Source organism: Larimichthys crocea, chromosome VII (assembly GCF_000972845.2).
Source record: "Larimichthys crocea isolate SSNF chromosome VII, L_crocea_2.0, whole genome shotgun sequence".
NCBI classification, from domain to species: Eukaryota; Metazoa; Chordata; class Actinopteri; family Sciaenidae; genus Larimichthys; species Larimichthys crocea.
Window position 1 is genome coordinate 4,246,632 of NC_040017.1, and position 22,828 is coordinate 4,269,459.

Genomic DNA, 22,828 nt, shown 5'->3' on the forward strand with positions numbered 1-22,828 from the left:
CTTTGCTTCAACATGCTTTGTCTACTTTGAGTTAAGTTATCGATTTTCTACATTTCCCAAAATGCTTTGAAACCCCTCTAAGAAAAATGTGTTAACCTGAAAAGAACAGAAAAGATCTGTAGCACTGAGTCAAACGTTTTTGCATTGTGCTCTACTATGTCTCTGTCAGTGAGAAAATTGGTATCTCTATTTTCTAACAATAGTTTTCTCTCTGTATGTGATTGCTTAACATTGGTGCAACACCACACGTAACTTCTGGTAACCTCTCTCTGAAAATTTCATCACGGGCCTCTATTGTGGTCTGTGCTTTTTAAATAAAGATGTAAATGTAAACCACAGTCTTGAAAATTGTCAAATTATTAGGTATCTCTGTATTGAGACACTTTTCAGCTTTTGTACAAGATCATAATGGCGTTTTTTTATGACAAGTGTGTTGCAATCTTGTCACTTTTTACCTAGAAGACTGCACAACCAACTGATACCGTATCTGTCTTATAAATATTTTATTTCCAATAGAGAAGTTGGAGAAGTCATGTCGGGCTTCCAGGGGTCCAGATGTAAAAGTCATGTTCATTTTCTGCATAGACACTGCTAGGTCGGTTTGAACCCTTCAAGATTTGGATGTGGACATGAATCTCAAAAGAAAGGAAAAGATTGTGTGTGTTATAATATAATATAATGTCTTTGGTAAAAAGTCAAATTTAAAATATATAAACATGCAAAGAGTTAAGTCAACTACAATTCCAAAGGAGCATTTTAGCAAGAAACATCCAATCATAGACTAAATTTAAGTTTGATACTTAGAGTGAGCTTAAGGTAATGATTTGCATTTTAGAGACACATGTTAAAACCTTAAGCATTTGAAATGACTTTTGAATTCTGGGTTGTTTCGGATGAATTTGGCAAATACGGCGTTTTGTTCCCAACAGCAACAACAAAGGATTTGCTACAGCTCAGATATGCACTTCTGCCTGGCTTCCTCTCCATAGCAACAGTGGCTGAGGCTCATTGGTGCTGTGGTATTAAGAGCCAACTACTATACCAAGCTAACAGAATAAAACATGATTTCATAGGAACACCATTTCAATTATTAAAACTGATGATGTCCATGACACAAATCTATAGTATCCATGTTGTTTCTATGATAAAGCACATTGAGCATATCGTTAAAGGAACTTTCACTGGGAATTAACAGTGGGGGATAAATATTTTAGGAACCGCAACTGTACACTGCTAGACTTAAGAAGTTTTTGTTAATTTAATATAAATCTTGGAAATCATGTCAGCTTAAAATCAATAGAAGATTAAAAAACCCTACATTAAATATGAAGGAGGAAACTGAAACTGGCATTAGTTCTGTTACACAATGTAACTTCCTGCAAATCCACAAATGGTTAACTTAGCTTTAGACGTGTTGGTAGGATTTTATTTATTTATTTATTTAATTTACCTTGGACAGAGCCTAGCTAGCTGCTTCCAATCTCTTTCCAGTTTTTCAAGTTAGATTTAACTGCCCACACCATATGGTCAAAGCCAAGTGTCCATGTAGTCACTGTTGTTTACCAGGAAATAGTTAAAGCTCCACCTAAAAACACATATTGGTATTTTTACATTTCTACAGTATCTGAGTTTGGATTAGACAAACTTGATACAGCATTTTAATAAGGATTGGTAGGCCTATCTTTTCGGCTTTGGATAGAACTAGGCTAGCTGCCATTGAAAGACAGAGGGACTCACAGAATCATACAGGAATCCATTGGTTTGGACCAATCAGTGTCCTATGAGAAATGGATGGCAGCTACGGCATGAGCGCGAGAGAGGTCTACGGTCTTAAAAGTTTTATGGGAATAGGCCATTAGTTCATTTTCTTATTTTGTAATGTGTAGGTATGTTTTCAAAGACATGTTAAAATACCTACCCAAGTAGTTATGTCTTCCTGGTATTGACATAATGCGCAAATAGAGATATTCACATGGTTTGAACCTATGTGTTTTTTTTAAGAGCGAATATTCAAACAAGCAATTTTGACAGCTCTAACAGATTGATGGATCAAACAATCAGCTGCTTAAGGATTTTTTGAAATTAGTCTGCAGTTTCCATTGACTACTTTCCAGATGTTTCTGTGTAACAAACCCTCTAGTGCAGTCATTTTAACTACCTCCTAGCTCTAGCTCCATATTTAACACACACTCTCAGGATATCCATAACTTCCTATAAAACTCTGAAATTAGGCAAATAAGAGTATTTTCCAAAAATGTTAAACAATTGCTTTGAGTTAAATTTCCAGATAGGAATATTTCATATATTCTCATATATTCTAGATTCTTCTAAAAGGGCCTGCAGTGTCTGGAAATGTTCTCAACTCTTGATTCAGTCTACTTAATCAAGCGTCAAGTCTACTGAAAAAGTTAGAAACACCAAGACTATAGCTCGAGTATGTTATCTTCAGGGGCAAATGACAGAGCAGAGGCTGTTATTGAGTTTGTGATATTGCCCCGTTCATCTCATCTGCATAGGTTCATGTTTTGATATCTGAAACATATTGAATATCACACAGACATAGATAAGGATGTGGTGCTCTGAAATGAGCAGATGTGAGTATAGCGTCTGCTATGTTTGTGTGTTAGTGTGTGTGATGCAGCTCAGTCATGGAGGAGGACGAGAGAGAGAGAGAGAGAGAGAGAGAGAGAGAGAGAGAGAGAGAGAGAGAGAGAGCCCTGGTTTGCTTTTCAAATGTAAAAATAAAAATCCCCAGTGGTGTAGAGACGGTAACCCTGTTCCCTCGGGAACGGAAGGCTTAACACCATGGCGATGATGACTCACCGTCAGTCGCAAGCGTTCCTCGATTCACATTCAGGTGCTCTAACTTACACACATGCACAAACACGCACAAACACATCATCCAGGAAAAATCCAGCACCCTCATGTACCCAGCTCCGGATATGACTGAAGAGAAAAACTAAGAATGACATCTTCTGTAAGTGAAGATGTTGTCTGTCAAGGCTTCGCATTATATATAGAAAGCAACAGGACAATGTATCATACAGTGAGTGATTGTCATGTACGTTTTCCCACTGCTCATTAATGTCGTTAATTTTAGCTGCAGCTGCTGAATAGCTTAACAATGATTCAGCAGGTAGGAGGACTTCAGTGTCTTTCTCAAGGTTATGTAAAAGTTTTTTTTGGAGAATGACATATTGGTTATGATAACATAGGCACAAAATCATCCACTGCAGATGGTAGGCTCTTGTGCTCTATGCAACACACTTTAGTTTCAGTTGATACCAACTATTTCAAGTTATGTTGGCACAATGTTATTTTTGTTGCAGCTAAAAGAAACAATTAAAAAATGACATAAAGAAGTTTTATTTTTCATTAATCTGCCAGTTATTTTCTTAATTCTTCTGTTAATCCAAAAAAGTTTCTCAAAGCCCAATGACCTGTCCAAATCCCAAAGATATTCAGTTCTCAAAAATAGAAGACAGAAAATATTGAAAAATGAGAAGGTGGATCCAATATTGTTTTTGTATTTTTGCTCCCAGAAAAATTACTTGATTTAATTGATCCATTTCTTTTTATTTTATGTTGATATCGATGGATCTGCTAATCCTTTCTGCTCTACAAGTAATGCATATTGCGAACTGACAGTGTATAAATACAATTTCTAATTTTATAACTGCATATTAGCACAAAGAAATATACGTTTCATTTTTCAGTGTTATTTAGTGTTTGGTTTGGATTTGTTGCAGAAATACAACCACATGAAGTGTTTTTTACTTCATAAAGGAGAGTAAATGAAAAAGCTTATGTCACTGTCTGCTAGTATAAATGAATTCACTTAAATCAGTGAATAAAATAGCGAAGACTAGAACTCGTAGGCACATTTAAATTCATTTCTATGCAGTGGAGGCAGAATGTGCACTAAATATGATCTAAAAATTATTCACCACACAGTAAGTTGCGAGGATGTTTTTGTACTGTGACTATATAATGTGAACAGTGGTGATAAAATGCACACAGAATCTAAATATACAAATACATGGCTCAGCATGTAGCTTGTGTTTGACAGTTGCAGCATTTTGTTTTTTAGAGGGAAAAACATCAAAATATATATATATATACCTTTTCTCACTGAACCCTTTTCTACACCTTTTCTGTTATACAAAATCACTCTTGTAGCACAGGAATTTATATCCTGTCTGTTATCAGGGGGCTTTGGACTCCTGCATCCTTTGTTTTTTTTTTAATTTTACTGTTGGCAGTCCAGAAATGTAAGCTCACTCTGCTTGCTGCGCTCATTGTTAGTCACTCTGTACAAGAGCATCAGCTAACTGCCTAACATATAAAATGTAAATGTGACCACCAGAGGCCTTGCTGTGAAATAATCCTTGCTTGCAGTCCTGTGAAAAGCGATATAGCGAGATATATGTAGTTATTGTCACACAGGTTAGAGCAACACTGACTAGTGAAGATGTGAGGGTGTGGGTAGGTGGAGAGTGGTTACCAGTGGTTAAAAGGGCCAGCCATACATGCTGGGAGAATTACAACAAAACAAAAGGTCATATCATTTTTCTTTTCAAATGGTTATACTGAGTGAGACAACATGTTTAAAAAGAAGCTCTTAGTAAGCAGCAGTATGGACTAGAAGGTTACAGTGGAGTAGTGTAAAAAGGATTTATTATTATTAGAAAGCTTATTTTTGCACATTTTACGTGGCATTATTAAAGCTGAGAGAATATTCGTATCTACAAAGATCAAACATAGTAAGCAAATGAAAAGGGCACGTCTTTATATTTGTGTTTTACAGCATGTAAAACACATATTTTACTTCAAATATTATTTAATATTCCATTAAAAAACAATCATAATTTATTTATTATTCCACTGAGACACTTAATGTATAATGTATGGAGGTTTAGGTGTAAAAACACCAGTCCTTGTTGAAATGAAATTATGTTTTTTAAGTCATACAGGAGCTTATACGATAATTACAAGGAAAAAAATCATTTCACTCCAGTCTGAGGTGCTCTAATTTCATAACGTTCAGCAAATGAAAAATTAGAAAAGCCAATTTACCTAATCTGTTTTTTTCATTGCATGGACCTGTGTTAAGGTGTTTTGTAACTCGTCTCCAGCTGGTATTCATTGTGGCTTCTCTAAGGAAATAGATCATATTGGAAATGCCTGTGTTAATTGTTGGAGCTTCCATGAGCCCTCTTTTCCTCTGTCAATGTCTTTTCCGTCCTCTAATTCTGTATTATGAAATAAGTTTTATTTCAACCTTAACCAGGGGTGATAAGTTAGTCAATACACATCAAATGAGTTGTCAACTTTGTCAATTTTGATAATCTGTTAATCATTTGAGTCATTTATCAAGCGAAGGTGCTAAATATTCACTCTGCTCTGCTTCTCAAAATGTGAGGATGTGCAGCTTTTTAGTTTTATACTGTAACCTTTTTGGTTTTGGACTGTTGCTAGGACAAAGCTAGTGAATGAAAAAGAAGATGGCACCTCGTGCTCAGTGAAAGTGTAATGGGGCATTTCCCCACTATTTCCTGACAGAACAATTAATGCAATCATATAAAGCCTAATATAAACAAAGTTTTAGTTTAACAGATGTTTAGAAATAGGGATGCTCCGATCGATCGGCCGCCGATCATTATCGGTTGATATGGACCTTAAACAGGTTGGGCTCTCAAAGTGCAGATCAGAAAAGCCGATCACGTAACAAGACTTTTTTTTTGACGTGACATTAATGACCTGAGACTGTTTTTCCGCTCTCTTGGCAAAGGCTGGCAAGGATGAGTTCACCGGTCTGGAATTTTTTCATGGTTTCCGAAAAAGATTTAAACCTCTCTTTGCAGTGTATGTGATGCTGAGATTCCTAAACCAACAACGACTACTTAATACCACTAAACTCATCCGACATTTGAGAACTTATAGTTAAGGGCTATTAAGCGATGCCAGTGGCAGTAAACTAACTCTTTTTGTTTAAAATGACTTTGAAGCCTTTTTTTTCCTTACTTGGGGAGTAAGGCAAGTAAAGTTTTTATTTGTATTTCATCTACGTATTGCTCTTGACAGAGCATGCAATGTTTACTGTTACACAAATAAAAGTTGTTTGTGGTACATAAAGATCTTGGTACAAATGGTTTTACCATTTTAAGTGGTGCACAAGGCTAGACTGTAAATACAGGACATGGAGAATTATTATTCTCCCATCCGTTCTGTGATCGGTATCGGCAGATTTATGATTCCTGTGATCGGTGGTCGGATCGGCCCCAAAAAATGCTGATCGGAGCATCCCTATTTAGTATGTATTGAATTTCTTGCTGGACATAAAAACTAGGGATTCAGTCTGTCACACACCAAAAAGCAAAACAGTATGTCTATTGAAATTGTTAAGAGAGCTTGCACTGTGTGTATGTCCCCACAGTATTTTTACAGTATATGTTCCTTGTGATTGTGTGATTCACAAGAGCAACATCATGGACACAAGCCTGTTTATCTAACCCCCATGTCTCCTACTCTTGCTTGAAACCATGATAAATCCTACTCAGTGTGTCTTTAGGTTGTGCAAACAATTTCTACATGTTTTCAAACACAGAAACACAGTCAATGAAATAAGAACTGCTTACTTGTTTAAGCAAAAATGTCAATCATTCACTGATTCTGTCTTCTCTGTCTTCTGTTTTCTCAGTTTAAAATCATCGTCTGTTTTGAAGTCACCACTTTTGGCTATTGGGATCTTGTGATGGGCATTTTTCAACAATTATTCAAAAGAATCATCAACAGATTAACCAATGACAGTTATGGCCTCAGCCTGAAGCTATGATAAAGAGAGGAACTAGTATCAGTTTATATTCAGTGTTTGATATTTACTGTATTGCTGGGCACTTAAAATTATTGTGCCTGCTACTTTACATTAGATAGACACTCTAAAGGTGCTTTTCTTGTGGCTCATTGATTGTGTTTTTCTCCGAATGGTTAGCTGTTCCATCTTTTCAAATGCGAGGATTTACTGCTTTTTCTATTGTATTTCATTCTAAACTCAGTACCTTTGGTTTTGGACCACAAACTATTTCAAAATGCACTTTTGGCTGAGGAAATGATGGCAGTTTTCACTGCTTTCTGACATTTACCTGAACAATTATTTGATTAATCACAAAATTATCAGCAGATTAATTGATAATTAAAATGATAAGTAGTTTATTTTTAAAATCTCAAATGCAGGGTACCTTTCATTAGCTGCTGTGGTTAGTATATCCAAAAATCTACCTAGTTATTTTACTGTTCCACGGCTAACTGGAGACAGATAGGAAGTCTTCAAATGACGGTTTGGTAAAAGGGCAGAGATTTGACTGTCTTAAGAGGCAGTGCATGTGGCTGCTGTCTGAATCATTTCCCACCCTGTGTCACTAATGAAAAGCAAACTTCACCCGATCTTCTGTTGTGTATAATTGTAATCTACATGTATCAGTAACAATAACCATGTCAGAAGACGACATAAGCGGCTTATCCAGACAGATTGCATTATTTCTTGCCTCGCCTTGTTCTTGCAAAGATCTGAAGAGCACTAAATGTGAGCTGTGACAATTTGTAGTCTCCAGTATGTCATAATATTTTATAGCATCTTTGGAAATAAAATTTATTAAAGCCTTGTTGCTCTGACAGTATATTGCTTTGATGAAAGTTTATATTTTTAATGTGTACTTGGTGGCATCGCATTTCATCTTTGGACGGGGACGAGTTTTGGTGCATATTTGCATACCCCTGTATGTGTGTAAAACAATTCTCCATTGGTGTTGGCCAATTATTGTTTTCTACACCAAATATTCAGGAACTCTATCTAATTATACCCCCGATTGCCATGGCCTTAACATTCGCCCCAGTACCTTGTCTGGCTCTGCAATCTTTGAGGCATCTGATGAAAGCTGCACTCCATGATGCAATCAAAGAGCAAGGCTCATTTTAGAAGTAGTTCAAACAAGAGTGGGAAAACTCTGCATGTTTAGTGGGCTGATTCAGGGCAAACGGCGAAAGTGATTCACAACACATTTACAATTCATCTAGTTATTCTTGCATTGCAGCACGCAATAATTGCAGCGATAAAATGACCGCAGCTAATAATCTTTAAGCAAGCATGAGGACATAATGAGGAGGAGGAAAACACAGGCAAGCAGCTTTAATACGAGTGAAGGGATGAATCAAACTGCCTCAGCCATGAAGTAAGCTTAACAAGGAACACACTCGGTGCTGTGAATAAAAACCGGGAAGTTTTTAATCAGTAAACACATTATGTCCAGATGGAAATGTGATAAATTCTTTCTATAACAACAAGCTTGTTTTAGCAAGTCATAATTCAGTCCGTTTTATTTATACGGTCAAACACCAGCAGATCTTAGTCACATGTGATATTTTGAAGGTTTATTTTATGCGTCAGTCTTGTATTCAGTGAAAGACGTGCTGCTTCACATCAGGGGCATACTCTGCAGTAATGACCAGCTCCCTGTATGTAGCCCTATTTATAAAACTTCTACAGAAAGACATTAATCATTTTACACAACGTATTGATTCAGATGCTATTATTCCATACAGATATAATTTGCAAGCTGCAAACAGAGAACAGAAATGTATTTAGCAACTACAACTGTATTTAGCCACTACAACTGTAACAGACCCAAAACAAAAGTGATCTCTAAACAAAAAGCTTGCTGATAAGCCTCCAACTAGTTAGCATACATGTTGTGCTCTATACAGATTTAAAGTGTCTGAGAACTGAAACATCATTACACAGTCGTTTCATGTTACTGCTTGGTCGTGTTATCGCATGTGCAAAATATTGCCTACTTACATATCGAGCACACACAAAACAACATCATCATCCTTCCTGAACTACCTGTAAAATGTCAGTCCAATATTTTTTGGTCTCCACCACCTTTAGGTGCTAAAAGGCTCCGCTGTGTTCACCAGGCAGTTGCTAAACGTCTGAGTCGCGTACGGCGGGTTTATCAGAGCTTCTTGGGTGGAAACGGGATCGACTGAACCATACAGTGAACGTTCTGTTAAATGAAACAAAGGATTGCATGAAAACTCTCTGCGGTTTCATCAGTACAAATGACCTCTTTCACATAATATAAAAAAAATATGAACGCAGCTTTAAAAAATTTTTTGATTAGGTCTCCAGTTCTGAACTACAATAAACCACAAAGCCCTCATTCGCTAATCATAAATGTGTCCTTAACACAGCAAGTCCATGTAATTAAGTTTATATGTAGTGTAGTGAAGCCCATTCACACATGGTACCCACTGTGTCCTTTCAGCATGATCTTGTAATGATGTTAATGGCCACTCTGAGTCAAGACATACATATAGAAATGATGTTGCCAGTCCAGTGTTAAAACATATTACCATGGCCCTAAACATAATCTAAATGTCTGCAGACCTCGTTAACACAGTATCTGTGTGGAAGATCCTGAACGGAGGTCTGAGGTAGAAGGATAAGTCTTGAGTTCTGCTGTGATCTGACTCTCTTTCTGTTGAATAAAAGATTGACAGCGGAGGGTTCAGGGAAGGGCTTGTTGGAGGGGGGCTGTATTATTGAATTGGGTAGTGGAATGAAGAGAAGGAGAGGTGGAGTCCCAAATGAAGGTATGGGAGTGGTGCAGCGTCGGCCTGCCTGTCTGTTTGTGTATGCGTGTGTATCTATACCTCCGTATCTGTATCTTATTGTGAGTGTGTTTTGTCTGTTCCGAGAGACGGTGAATGTTTGCGCGTGCATGTCTAAGTGAATGTGTGTTGGTTTGAGAGTTAAAGGGGAGTCTTGATGCTTTCCGCGGTGGGGGTTGTTTTTGAAAGGAGGAGGGGAAGGGGTGGTGGTGGTGGTGGTGGAGGTGGTGTGCGAAGCAGCTTTACAGAGAGATGGATAGGATGGATTGAAGGTGTAGAGCGGTGATTGGCAGGCGGGATGATGCGGCCCTGGCTCAGCTGCAGCGCTGAGATGTAGGCTGCTGCTGATTGACAGTCGAGCGGAGCCTGGGAACCACAGCGCTGGATCGGCCACAAAGAGAGACGGAGAGAAAGAGAGGAGCAAGAGAAATTATAGATTTCAACCAAAATATGTAACCATGACATTTTTCTGTGTGTTCTCTTCCTGGACAGTTCGACACTGCCATCTATTGTAAACTACGATTGTGGTATTTTCATGATATTTCTGACAGTTGACGATGTGCTAATCAAGCGTCTGTGTGTTTAAATGTATTGGGCAAAGAGAGAATGATGAAGAGAGGAATGCAGAGAGTAGGAAAGAGGACTGAATGACAGCAAACCCTTCCGAGAAACAAACAGTGAGTCACAGGAAAGATGTGTGAGGGTGGAGAAATCTGTCTGATCGTGCAAAATCATTTCAGCGGTCTGCAATATCTGAATAACAAACATCTAATGCAACGTTAAAGCTATTTCACTATCCACAATAACTTTAGCCCAAGGCTGCAACTAATGTTTCATTTTCTGTTCATTATTTTTTATCTTTTCCATTAATTGATAAATATTTAAGTCTTCATAATGACAAACATTGTGAAAAATGTCCATCGCAACTTCTCAGAGCCAGAGGTGATGACTTCAAATCACTTATTTTGTCAGACCACCAAGAAATTTTAATTTATAATCATACAAAACTGAAAAATGAAGAGAGAGTTGAACCCTTTTAACACGAAAAATGGCTTACCCAATTATTTTTTGTCAAACAACTTGATTAATCAGCAAAATTTTCCAACTTTTATAATGGACCTTTCTTTAAGAGGGAAGTCTTGATGAAAATGGTTCACAAGTATTTAGAGATGTGAAGCCATGTGACGTTCCATCTTGTTGTTCATGAAGCTGCTTTTAAATAAATAAAAAAAAATACAAAGATGTTCCCTTTTCCTGTTGCTTGCCAATCTAAGTTGTGCGTCTCTAACCCTGTGTTATAGAAGTTTGTGCTCTGGCCTTGGATACAGGCAGTTTCTGAATCACAGTTGAGCTGTAAACCAGCTTTGTGAAGCGCACACAGCACATGTTTTTGATCAAGCCGTGTGACAGTCTTAGGTGCTTATTTCATTCTGTGGGAACATAGAAAAGTCTTTGTCTGTCTCCATCAGTAAGTTTCGACCAGAGGTCGCCACAGTCTGACCATTACCGCCTGCTCACTCAGATTCACAATCTCTGCTCTGAACGCTCGCCTGCAACAATGCATTCTTCGGAAACGCTTTCTGCCCATCCTGCAGGGAAAATAAGACGCACGTAGCTCTTACAGATTTTTTTTTTCTAAATGGAAAGAAATGCTATTTCAATCTGAGACATAAAGAAATAAAATAAGATGGTGTATGGTCAGATGTCAGTCCAAGCAGTCCAATAAATAGTAACAGTATACTATTTTAAGTATTGATGGTATTGATGTTTAAAGAAAATGTACTGAAACTGTATTTGGTTCTGTAATCTTCAGCACATCCATGATGTTAATGATGAGAGCTGTGACAATTAGTCAGTTGATTAGTTTAGTAGATTTGTTCCATCTTTCCAGCCTCTCAGATATGATAATATTTTCTGGTTTCTTTAGTCCTCTATGACAGTAAACTGAATACATTTGAGTTGTGGACAAAACAAGACATTTAAGGAAACCTTGGAATTTTTCACTGTGTTCAGACATTATATAGATAAAACAACTTCATTTGGATGGATACATTTAGAAAATGATGGATAATAGAAATAATAGTTAGAGCGCCTGCTTCACATACGTAATTAAAAATCCTGCATGCACAACATCGATGTGAGGTTGAGTAGGACATGTGAGATCCGAATCCCACTGCAGGCCTCTTACATGAGACCAATATTCCAGTCAAGGAAAGCAGTTTATTTCTTAACCATTAGTTTGCAGTTCTTCTGACTTAAAGCTAAAGTACAAATGTACATTTTTGGGTGTAATTATTGGGGTTGTTTTTATTGTTGTTATTGTTTATTGTCGACACTTTCTAACTACATGTCTCCCTGATGACAATTAAGACAATGAGTGTGGCCAGTTGATTGTTTAGCTTGTGCCTGGACAGGAACACTTTTACTATTTCTGTCTATTTTTCACCCGCCGATAAGCCTGTCACTGTTGTCTCTGCAACTGGCCTCCTCTATTCTCTGTGTGTGGTTTGTGCAACCAATCAGACGAGATGCCACTGAGGTCTGAGTTGAGGCAGGTCTGAGTTAGAGTCAAGTAAGGTTAACACGGCGGTGGCTACTTCAAATTGTCAAGCAAAAAGTAGGAAGGGATGTTTATTTGATCATAGAATCGAGATTCCGAGGAATGAAAATGATTAATCAGCCTCTTACCGTGTCTGACTTAGGCCGTCTCATTTTAAAGGCACCGACAATTATCAGAAGCAGTCGCTTAAATTCCCATGACAAGAGGCAGTAGCACCTTGTCTGTATGTAGCTGACAACCCCCTATCAGGTCCCATTAATGTATTGGCAAGACAAAAGAAAAGAGACGTGTTCCTGTCTTACATTTTTTTCCTTTTGGTTTATGTTTTTTTTTCTTTTCTTTCTTCTTGCTGCTGCTTGTAACCTTTGTAAAAACAATTAAAATAGACAGTTAATATGAGAGCTTAACCATGAAGACATACTGCACTTCTTCTCTTACTATCTCAATCATATGTTTCAAGTATGTGCATAATAAATAATTCAATATATTTTGACGTTTAATTTGTTACAGTATATTGAACATTTTATGATAATGAATATTTTAAATGAGTCACTTCCTTTTATGCGTGCAGAGTTTATGGAAACATACCAGCTGGAAAACTATTTCTGAATATTACATCACATACACTGTAACTTTTTTTTTGCCTGAAATTATGATGTTAATGCAATTAAAATAGTTAGGAAGCACCACCATAGTCACCTCAGGGTGACCAAGAAACAAAGACAGTGTGATGCAGAAGTGAAAGTCCATCACCGTTATATTTCTCTTCTCTTAATCAACCTTTTGCAGTCATGCCAGTCAATAATAGAGGCTCAAATTAATGTGAATACAGTTTTGATTTCTGTTATTCTCCCGACGGTTTCTTAATGCAGTATGCGTGAATCTGTGGGTGTAAGCACAGTGCGCATTTTATCTAAGAGTCTGATGAAAATGTACAGCCGCAGACGTGAGCAGTGGTTTTGTTGGACTGTTTGACCAGAGAAGAAAGAGATAGGCCTTTTAAAGACATAATGGGGTTCTTCTGAGGCTGCCGGGAATCGTAGCCTTTTCCTTCTAAAACAATATCCAATATCTAAAATAATTGACGCCTACTCTTGCACAAAAAGCCTGCTGGCATGAAAGTAAAGCACATTAGGAGGCACCTGCAATTCATTTTTAACAAAACAAAACAAAGGACTGTCTCCTTAAAAATATTATTGTCTGCCATTACTTCACTTGCACCAAGTCAATTTTGTTTATTGAGTGCTTTCAACAAACTACAAACAACAAAGCATGTGGAGGACAAATGAAACACCGACAGAACAGATTTCACAGTTTTCAAGCAGTAGCCCTCCAGTTTGTTTGCATGTACGTAGAATAAATACTAATTTTGGAAAACAGCATGTTAAGTTTCTCCAGTTCCACATTTATCTGAAAGGGATTTGAACCCGACCTAGTTTCTATAGCAATAACATCCGAGAGGTCCTTTCCTTATTGGGATTATGGGCATGACAGTGAAGCAATGAGCTATGACGTTTAGCCGCTGGCAGGAGGGCCCATAATTTACCATAAAAAATGTCCTATTAAGTGTCCTGGACTTTTTTTTTTAACAACATATGACTAATGGCTAAAAAAAACTTTTCTTTACAATGATAGCAGAGTTGAAGAATTTGAAACAAGTTATCACTAGAGAAAGCATGGCAAGTATTTAAAAAAATAAACAACATCCTTGAAATACAAAATACATTTTTACAGTCATCGTCTGGCCTGTGCTTATGTCTCAAAAGTAGAACTGGATGTCTAAAGTCAGCCTGCATGTATGTAGCACATCATCTGTGTGGGAAGTGATGAAAATAATATGATAAATTATATTCCCCATGTTTCCTAATGTGTTATAAGTTAAATATATTATATAATAAAATGAGAAAAGAAAGAATTCACTCATTTATCCTTTCCTGTAAGAGGGAACATCCTGTCTTTAACAGGAGGTATAGTGCTTTGACTTCTGCCAGCTTTACATAAATCTACTAAATAAAAGGAAAGTTGTTGTAGGATGTAGCATAGCCTGACCATAATTAGATATTTCAGCTGGATACTGAAGTTCAAACAACTTTTTAAAAACATAAATACATAACATATACAATCTGCATTTTGATCATTTGATTTGTTTATTTTCATTAGTTACTGTAATTCTATACTATTTTATTTCTAATTGTAAGGAGAGCAGAATATCCTAAAGTTGAACAAACCTGTCAGTGCCCCAGTAGATAAACTATGTAATGGTGACACACTTTCTAAATTCTCTACTGTACTTTGGGATTTCTGCTGTAATTTCTCAGCACTAATTGGCTGACTACACTGCTACCGCAATAAGCCAATAAAGTGCTGAAATACAGTTTGGTTCCTGTTAGAGCGACTACATGAACAGTGTAAAACAGAGCGGGTGAAAATATTTACAGATTTGTGTCAGTCTATAAGTTAATTTGCATACACACTCAAGGTTTCACTGGCTAGCAGTCTAAATGAAGCTCGCTGTGGGACCATTTCCTCCAGACAGACAACAGACCCATTGTGTGATGCTACTCTTCAGTTTAGTAGTGGTACTAACACTATGCTGTGCCACATTAAGAGCACCCGGGTGCCATGTCCGATGGTTTGCAGCCAAAAATCACGTTGCTGCCAGCCGGGTAAAATGTGATGTGCGTCGATCCAATATGCTGCGGACGTATTCAATGAGCATTAGCTGCTCAAGCCTGAGTGCATTTCGCAAGAGAGAGGTGCCCAGTGCCCATCAGAGTGAGCTAAAAAGTCACCAGCCAGGGCAGACAAGCAAGCTTTGATGGCTGTTTTTTTTTACAAATTAATCAATTAATTCAACTTGCGTATGACTTCATAAACGCTGGAGATTCAGCCCTGCATCTTCTCATGTAATGTCAGTCCAGTGAGCGCCTCACTCAGAGCCCCTCCATCCTAGCCAGCACCAACAAACTACTTTTCAGGGCATCAACAGCAGCTTTTTTTTTTATTTATCTCTTGTTATTTTGTGTTTTTTCTTCAAAAATAACCAGTTAGTTACCTGTTTATTCATTATATTGACAAAAACTGACTTGGAATCTATTTAATATCTAATATATGAGAGTTATTTAGTCTTAGATATGGCGAGGTGGGAAACCCTAAATCCTACATAAAAACACAGCTCCTTTAATATGATATCATCTGTAGTTAGGAGTACATTTGTAATGAAATGCTCAAGCGTGTATACAGACTGCGTGGAGAATAGTCAGTAGGATTGGGTAGGATTGGCCTGGATCAGGGTGGGAACCATTGTGTGTGGCTAACAGGAAGGGGGGAACAGCTATCGGAGGGCACCAGCTGTCCGCGAGGATGGGCAGGTCCTCTGGCTTCCTGTTTCTCAACACTGTGTGTGCCCCGGAGCAAAACAAAACCAGCTTCCCCTTCCAGTTTGAGAAACAATAGATATCACAAACAGCCCTCCTCTGCTTCCATCCTCTTCTCCGCCTATTCCTCCTTCCTCCTCACCTTTCTCTCCATCTTTTTTCTCTTCTACATTCTCCTCCTCTTTCTCCCTTCTTTTCCTCTTTCTCTGCTCAACTCTCATCTTGTCTTTTCACTCGTATCCTCGTCGTTCCTTCCTTGCTTCTTCTTCCACATTTCCTCCTTCATCTACTCTTTCCCTTCCTCTTCTTTCTCCCTCAACCTCTGTCTGCCCTTCCCAACCTGTAATGGTTACACACATGAGTATGTATCTAAACATGTACATTCAGCCTTACTGCATGTGTGTTGCATGGCTGTTAGATGTTTAATGTAGTCAGTTTGTAGGAGGTGAGAATTTCAATTGACAGAAATAAGGATTGCGTTCCAAAATGAAGACCGCGCTTACTTCGATGATCTTGTTCAAAACAAATATTGCGTGTACTAATAGCTGACTAAATAAAGGCTAATATACATTATACGTTTCTGTTTTTTAAGAATTTTTTAGTACATTCAATCCACATTGTGGGGTTTTTTGGGGGAGGGATAATGAGACAATGTTTTCTTCAAAGAAAGTGTAAATGGCTGTGTTCACTGAGACTATTTTAGTCGTCTTGTTTGCAAATTGTTTTGAACTCAGTTTGTAATAAATTAAATAAAGATGAAATTTCATTTAAAGTATCCCGGGGAAGCCTCCCCATGAGGTCTCTTACCCAAAACATCTGCGATTTGTTTTGCTTAAACGGAATTTGTGAATGTTGTCTACAAGTCATGATGACAAACATGCGGCTCATGAAAAAATGAAGAGTGAAGTGCAACATGAGCTTTTAACAGTAGAACATTCCAGAGAGGTCAACAAGATGGGCTCTAAGAGAGAGAGAGCGAAAAGTTTGATCAATAATGAATAGCGTTTTCTTCCGCACGCTGGAGAGTGAAAGAAAAATTCCACCTGGAAAACGTGCGCCGTATGTGCACTATGCACATATATACATACTGGCATGTGCACATACACACACTCATATCCTGTACATACACACAGAGAAAGCAAGAGTAAGCACATGCTGACACACAAACACAGAGAGGTGGCGAAAGAGTGCTGGTAATCAGAGTGAAGGCACACCTGCTCTCAAATACAAAGAAGAAGTAGAAGAAGTGCCGGCATATGTACAGAAACACACACACGTACAGTGCACACGCAAACACACACATTCTGAAATGCACGTTCATAGTGCAAAGTTATTGACACATGGAGAAATCCATATTTATATATAATACAGTATGGTGGAGACCCATCAGTCTCCATAGTCTGTGAAAGGGCCTGCACTGCTTTACTTAAGGTATTAAATGTTTATGTGGCGCTTTTTCATCTCTCAATAACTCTTCTTTCAACACACACACGCACACACACACACAATGGCAGCTCTGCAGATCAGATGAGAAATTCACAAGACAAAATGATATGAAAAATTACTTTTTCATCTTGTTGGCTCATTCTTTTGTATATACCTTTTGGAAAATAAATGGCACGAAAATCACTCAATTGTAGCTCGTAGTACCAATTCTTGCACCATAGGTGTATTTTATCTTGTGCTATATTCTGACTAAAAAAAATACTGTAACAATGCTTTCTTATTCAACTAACGGGGCAGCTGTTTCTCAGCAGGCAGATTGAGTTGTTCGCTAACCGCAGGGTTGGCGGTTGGATCACCAGCTTCTCCTGTCAGCATGTCGAGAGAGTCCTTCAGCAAGGTGCCAAACACCAAATTGCTCCTGATGATTTGACCAGCACCTCGCCTTGGTAGCCTGCTGCTGTTGGTGTATGAGTGCGCGTGTCAGTGAGAGGCAAAATCGTAAATAGCTTGCCGGTACACCATACATGCTTGTGACTCTTTGTAATGAGGCCATATCTACTTATTTTACCCCTCGTAACAAGAAGGGCCTTCTCAGATTGTATTTTTAGGCCCATATCACCCTAAACATGAGTTAAACTCAAGCAGATATTGTAGAGATTATGCTGACAGAAAATGCGATTAGGTCAACATTACATTATTTTGTTGATGCAAAAAGCGTGCTTTTATTTTTTTAGGGAAGGTCGCTTAAAAACTCACCTGGCAACAGGGTACGCTCTTTAATTTTTAAAATTTTGGTCTTACAGTAGGTAGAATTGATTAATTTAATTAAGTACAAAGACAGTGGCTCCTTATAATGTGCCCCTTCTCAATAACAATAATCCACCCCCCTCCGTCAGGTGAGCTGCTGAGAGCCTTGCAGGTATCGCTGCCACTTTTAGATCAGAGCTCGATTATCAGAGGCCAAACAGTGCAAAGCGATGCTCATTACCATTGATTCTGGCTCACCAGGAGTCTGAGTCACACACAGACTCCTGTGTGTGTGTGTGTGTGTGTGTGTGTTTGTTTGTTTGAGCTATTAATTCACTCTATGAGGATCCCGTGATCAAGTGTTTGGCGCCTGCCGTGTGCCATGATTCTACTTTTGTCCTTCACGGTATATGTGAACGGAGTTTGACTTGAACTTATGGCGGAAATGATGCAGCTCACTGCTGAGTTCTGGCATTTTTTTTTCAGTGTTACACTATTCGGTTCACTGTTTGCGGTGCGTGTGGTGGTCGGTGTGGTGATGGGGGGGGGGGGCTTTGTTTCTTCCTCCTCTGCGTGTTGTGTCCTCCCTACGGATCTACGCCCTGGGGGTCGGTGCATCTGGGGGTGGGGGGGTGGCCCCTGTTGAATTATGGATGGAGGTGAAAAGGGGATGAGGGCTGGCCTCGGGGGGACATACCTCCCTCTATCCCCAACACTTCCGATTCTCCCCCACATCCCTCCCCCCATCCTCGCTTTTCCCTCCTGCTTTCCTCTCTGGCCAAACAGTTACCATCCACGCGTGGCGTGAGGTTGGATGAGGGTGACTGGAGCTGTGTCTCCCTCTCTCTCTTTCTCTTTCTTTCTCTCTCTCTCTCTCTCTCTCTCTCCCTTTCCATTTGGCTTTTTTTTCTCCCTCTTGTTACACTTTTGTCCTTATCTTTCTCTTCCTCTCCCTCACAGATTTCTGCTGGGAAAGTCAAAATGATAGAGGTCCGCTCAGCCGAAACTGGTCTGCAGATGTTGAGAAAACGAGACAAAGACATACAGTATCTTGACTTTCCTTTCCTCTAAATTACCAGCAGTGTTCGGCTGGTGTTGAAAGAGCTTCTCTTGGCTTTTGTTTGATTATATCTTCCTCTAAAAACCTGGAAAATGTAATGTGAGGCTTGGTTAATAGATAAAATAGACTATAGTTTATGTATATTTATAAGATTTTGTTTAGTTTTTAAAGCCACTGGAAACCCAGATCCAAAAAAGACTTCTGACTGTAATTTAGGGTCTTAGGTACAGAACAGTAAACCTCTAAAAAGGATTACGAATTAGGTTAAATCCAGATTCAATATATTGTCATTTAAGTTTTTGTGAATTGTGCGTAGTTATGCTTGGACATTTATTACACAGTTAATTTTGTGAAAAAATCAGTTCTCTCACAAAATAAAACCTCACGGACAACTTTGCTAAGTTTAGTGTAAAAATGAAACATAAAATGTCAGAAAAAGAAATATTCTTACGTTTGTTTTCCTGATTAAACAGAAACATATAACCATACACAATCTGAATTCAAGTTTCTCTCTTTTACCAAACTAAGATTAGCTAACAGACATGAAATAAATCTCAACAAAACTGTATTGGTTAGTCTTTATGCTGCTAGGACAATTACTGTCTTTGTCAAAGGAGTTTGGTTTGGTGGCTTTGAAGAGGACGTGGCTCTAGGTCCTCGTCGGGAAGGGCTGTCTGATGCCGAAGTAAAGCGCTGAATATATTCTTAATATAGAAATAAGTGTTGAACCTAAGTAAGTAAGTCCAAAATCTTACCTTAGCATAAAGACTGTAAGCAGGGGAAAACACCAACAACTTTAAAGCTTACTAATTTCATTTGTTTAAAACAAGGTGGCTAAAATATGTTTTTCCGCTGCCTTCTGTCTTCAGCAATAAAGTTCTTTAACTCTGTATTCCTGAGAGAGATGTGAATAAAACCAAGACTGCCACGCCTACACAGTCTTGAAAAATAGTCAGAAAAGCAAAACAAGCTGTTTTTTTGGACTAGTTTTCTTGTAGTTATGAACGTCTATTTTCATTCTGATTTTGTGGATGCTTAATGAGTCGCTTAACTTTGATATTGTATATGCATTTTGACTATTTCAAGACAGATTTCTCGGGGCTTTAAACTCAGATGTTCAGAATATTCATTCCTCTTTCGTGCTTGTTACATCATATCATCTGATGTTATTGCCATTGTTCTATGTATGTCTAAGTACACAATCAGTTTTGAAGAGCTGTGAAAGACATAAGGTCCATCTTGGAAGTGGCGGCTGTGGCACTGAAGTCACATAATAATGTATGTGACATTTTGCAGCATTGTGCACAGGAAAGACTGTTTACTGTTGAATTTTTCCAGCAGTGCACTCAGCCCTCAGACCCCAGCTTGTTAGCTGTTATAAGACAAGGGAGGAAAGGCTGGTCCACCTTGTTACAGCTGTATGGCTTTTCTTAGGTGCAGAACTCACATGATTTTACTGTATTTTTTTATCCAATAAAGTCAAAATATAGGATATATGTCCAACAGCATATAAATACATACAGCCTACATTGCAAGTATTGTAACAGTTGTATGTCAGTCTTATTTCTGAAAAATGCAAACGTGCTGTTTTCTCACACTTTCTTGTATCGTTTAAGATCTTTGTATAAACTGACACATAACAACCCTGTCTATCTAAAATTAGGCTGATGGACTAATTAACAACATTCAAAGCACTTATCGCCTCCAAAGAATCTGCTTCTTCTTGACTTTTAGGTTAATTTCACTCATGATTTGACATTATGCAACGCACAAGCATTATGTAAGCATTAGTTTAAATCTTCAAGATTCACCTGTCAACAATCCAAATGCACAACAATTCTTAAAGCGTCTTGATATATATATCCTTAGTTTTCTATATTACCACACAGTCAGTCAGACACAAGTCCAGGAATCACATGACACAGTTACTGTACAAAGGCTTTTATTTCTCTGGACGTTGCAGATATCACCAATTCTGTAAAGGGACATTGGTAACCAATAATTGGGTGTTTTTTTATCCCTCTCTCATCTTTGGATGGCAAAGTAGACACATGATGTCAGCTCAGGTGAAAATGGATAACATGGTTCCTCAAATTCATTGTATTACCAAAGTATTTCATTTTTTATGGGGCAGATTTGTTGGATTTGTTCAGCAAATGCAAAATGTACCCAGCTTTCAAAAGTCGCTGATAATATCTACCCCTTCCAAAGTATTGTTTGCCTAACAGTTGCAAAACATTTCAATGCACGACAATGGCGTTGCAACGTAACAGATTTATTGTCTAGCTGAGTCCGGAAAATCAACAATCAACGTTAGTCAGCAATCATTTTGTGTATGTTGCTGATTATGTTCTGTCCCTGCGTCGCAATGCATCTTAGAATCGAGAAATTTCCACACATAGTAAGTATAACTAGAAGAGACATGTTGTATGAGTGAGCAGCACAAGAAAACGTATGCGATGGTTTCTTTTTTCAATAGTTTCTCCATCATATACAGTCGTTTAAAGGACAAAAATCATTTTTGCCTTGAATTTGGTCAAGCCTCGATCTACTCTGGTCCTGCCTTTTGGTTGTTAAAATGTTGATGGTTTTGAAATTGAATCTAAAGTCATTGCTGCAGTGTGATAATACAACATAAAAGCATATATACTTGTGATTTTTTTATTGAGGCATTGGTATGAGTATACTTTTCTCGTCTGTTTGAATTCCACGGTTTGAGTGACATAACTTTGATAACAGGGGGCCTCTAAAATTCAGCATCACAGTATTAACCCGGACCGCTCCTCTCTGCCACCCAGAAGCTTTCTTTTTTTGAAATGTAATTTTGAACTACGTGAACACTGGTTCCTCCATCTGTAATGTAACAGCGTCTTAATGATGTGCTTTGGCTCGTGCGTTTGGACAATTGCGCAAAAGGGGTTTTAATGAAATCTATTATTGTTTTTTGTTGCAGGGGCAGTGGGGGAAGTGTTTACCTCACAAAACAGAATACAGCAGCCCCCAAAATGACAGGAAATACAGAGAGAGAGAGAGAGAGAGAGAGAGAGAGAGAAAAGAGAGAGAGAGAGAGAGAGAGAGAGATTGAATTAAAGTTTTATGACTGATGAATATTTCATGTTCTGGGCAGTGATTCCCACATTCTGTTGTGTGTTTGAGCGAGTGTGTGCATGTGTGTGTGTACTTTTGAGTGTGGGCCCCAGTATGTCTATGTGTAAGTGTGCCTCTAGAATATATGCTGGCTGCTTTTAACCCTTTCTCCACTGTTTCATGCCACTAGATGTACAGTATGTTCTGTTGTTTCACACAGACTTCATACAATACTCATGTACCATATGTACGGTACTAAGAGTTTTTCAATACTGGTATTGATGATAACTGTGATATTTAAAATGTGAAATGTTGATATTGTTGTGATATTATACACATATGGTCCTAATGTAAATAATTCAGAAGCATTTCCGTTTCTTTCTATTCCTGCTTTGTGGTTCATACTCCAACATAGTAGTTGGCAGTTATGCATCTTAACATTAGTTGCAACCTCCAAGGAAGAAGAAGACAGAACACAATAAAAGTTACAGATGATTTTTTTTTTTATTTAATTACAAATTTCCTGGAGATATTGTATTTCTTCTGGCCATGATGATTGTGACTAGAGTTGTTGGTTGCAGTAATAATTGACCTACTCCGTACTGTCTATAAAGAGGTCTTGTCCTAGTGCAGTTTTGCACTAAAACAACTGCAATACGCACTTAATTTGGAAAATGCTCGACGTAATCTTGACATAAAGAGTAACCATTATTTGGTTTAGAGTTGGAGTTTATCGTACTGCACTGCACAGATGGATGTATTGAACATAATCAGGTAGAGCAGCAAAGATCAGTCGATTAATCACTTGAGAAAAAATTGATCTGAAACTGTTTTGATAATCGCCGAATTAGTTAATGTCAAAACGTTTTCTGGTTTCCTCAG

At 38.1% G+C, this 22,828-nt stretch overlaps 1 protein-coding gene across 7 annotated transcripts in view; it reads left to right on the forward strand.

Annotated features, from left to right (window-relative positions):
- Positions 1 to 22,828, forward strand: part of ldb2a (LIM domain binding 2a) — an 87,790-nt gene that overhangs the window by 22,679 nt on the left and 42,283 nt on the right. The gene's annotated exons all lie outside the window — the stretch shown is intronic.